Here is a 2,707-nt window from a genome sequence, read left to right on the forward strand (position 1 = left end):
CTGTTCTTATAAAAAAATAAAATAATGATTATAAAATGAAAAAAGAAGATAAAGAAATGGTTTAAAAATTACTAATGGTAAATAACGAAATCACAATACTGTCTTATTACTGCCGAGATCTTTACTATTCGACGCTTCTACTATCTGAGATCTTGTAAATTTATTTTCCCAGTTTTCGGATTTCTTTAGTATCTTATCAAGTCTCCTTATGTCATTGAACCATACTCGTGTACCATTGTTTCACTGATTGTTTTTTAACGGACTAGAGAAGTGAATTTCCCACCGTGAACATCGCTAATAAACTTTCATGTCCTCTCATAAAATACAACCGATTTTTTTAATAGGACCATTAATTTTTTTCATGACTTTTATTTTACTTGAGAATTCTGGGATTTAAGTATTTCAAACCTTCTCATGGCAACAGGAATCATTTTGAAAAAAACAACAAGTAAATGGGTTCAGTAATTAAAAAGTTTATTGTGGATAAAGATACGACCGTTCCCTTTTATACCAGGGATATGTATATAGATATATAAAAAAATAAATAAATATTTAATATGGAAGCAAGATGAATAGGCAAGTAACATTAACCACACGAGCTCTGGCCATTAATTGGATAGGTGACCGCAGTGACCTAATTCCCATGGCTCAATGAGTCCCTGGAGAGGTTACAATGGTTACCCAGAGGTGATTGGTAAGCAAAGCGCATCGATCTGGTGTAGCAGTGATAATGGGAGAGATGTGTCAGAACGTTGGGAAGATAGAACACTTGAAAGTTTGGTCCGGATGACTACTTTGTAGTGTCCTGGAATTTCAACCTACTTTGAAAAGCTTCTTAAAAGCTATAGTAGTAATTAGATTTCCGTACGATCGCATCTTTTGTGCCCTAGTTCCTAATTCAAGCAAACCATGAGGGAAATCGGTGTCATAAAAAAAGACCTTCTATTCATATTTTTTTTTTAAATATTTATTTATTGCTATTTACAACTGTACATTATAATACGTTTAGTAAATCTGATCTAAGTTAAATTGGAGTGTTACAGCCATGTAGTGAAACAACCCATTGGTAGCACTCTAATGACATTTTACATTAGTTGGTCTCGTGGCCATCTTCTTTTCAGGGGCTTCAGAGAATTGTCAGGAATGGAAGAGGATGCAAGATTAGAAACTAGGGGGTTTGAGTGATTAGAGAGTTTATAATGGAAGGAGTGATATCTCGTTCGGGCTAGATCGGTTACATAGGGAACATTAAGGTCTTTATGTATTATTTTATTTGTGACAAAGTAAGGAGCATTAAGGATATTGGATTGTAAGGATTGAATACGAGAGGAATTCGAAGATTTAGTGGAGCCCCAAAGCTCAACTCCATATGTCCAGATTGGCCTTATTACAGTCATGTAGATCAGTCTTTTGCAATGTGTTGGAATAGTTAGATCGTTTGTCTTGTAAGTGCTGTGATAGTCGAAATCGAAGTGGAGTTTCCTGTCTTTTCAGTCTGATGTGAGGATTCCAGGTTAATCGTTTCTCCAAATGTAGTCCAAGGTAGTGGATCTGTTCGACAGGGGTATGAGTACCATCATTAAATGAAACTGTAGAGCATTCAGTAGGTTTACGACGAAGGGTAAAGGTGATTTGATAGGCTTTGTTGGAATTTATCTTAATCCTCCAATTATGACACCAACTTCGAGGGCTGTGATATGGGACTGGAGATTTTGGGATACAATTAATGGCTCTATTCATATTAGTTTAATATTACACGAAATTGTACGTTTTAGAGTTTGTTTAAGCAAGATTAAAAGTCGCATTTTTTATTTATTATTTATTAATTTCTTTGATGTTAAATCTATAGATTTAAGAGATCTGTTGTGATAAGTCGTTGTATCATTTGATGTAAAAATGGGTTTGTTTCGATTCTATTATTTATTTGCTTAATTTTTAGGTGTGGTATACAACTACAGAGTAAGAGGCACCGTATTCTGGATTTCGTGGTTACATTTCTCGATACAGGTTGTTCTCCTTTAGCAACTTAAACAAATTCTTCCACTTTTTTGGCTGTAAGGCTTGACGTTTGGCCAAAAGACGTTCTTGATGATTCTAGATGATGATAGTGTTCCAGGATATGCTCCATCGTCAGGGTATATTTACAACTATAACATGTCGGTGAAGGATTTCTTTTAAGAAGGTGCTTGTGTGCTAATCTTGTATGTCCGATCCTGAGTCGGGTTATGATGGATTGTTCACGGCGATTTTCGATAATTGGCGGTAGAGGTTGAGTTTCACCAAGTATTGTCTTCATTTTATTTGTTTTAGGTACCTTCGGCCAAAAACAGTGCCATGCTTCCTTGGATTAGGTCAGAACCGATTTATGGTAATCATACAGCGCCAAGTTACAACCAGGCACTGGAAATAGGGTGCATGCTTCTTTGGCAGCTGTGTCAGGAAGTTCGTTTCCCGTTATCCTTGCACGACTGGGGACCCACAGGAAATTTACGTTTTTATGTAATTTTTTTAATAAAGTTATGATCATATTTTTCAATTCCTTGATAATATATTATTATTGATAAAAACTAATGACTCTGCTAATCGTTAGTTGGTTTTTATGCAGTATGTTGTTACGACTAGCAGTCTCTTGTCGTTAGTGCACTGTGCACTGTGCACTCTAATGACATTTTACATTAGTTGGTCTCGTGGCCATCTTCTTTTCAGG

This window comes from Halyomorpha halys, unplaced genomic scaffold, assembly GCF_000696795.3.
Source record: "Halyomorpha halys isolate HHAL.00 unplaced genomic scaffold, Hhal_1.1 Scaffold735.1, whole genome shotgun sequence".
NCBI lineage: Eukaryota > Metazoa > Arthropoda > Insecta > Hemiptera > Pentatomidae > Halyomorpha > Halyomorpha halys.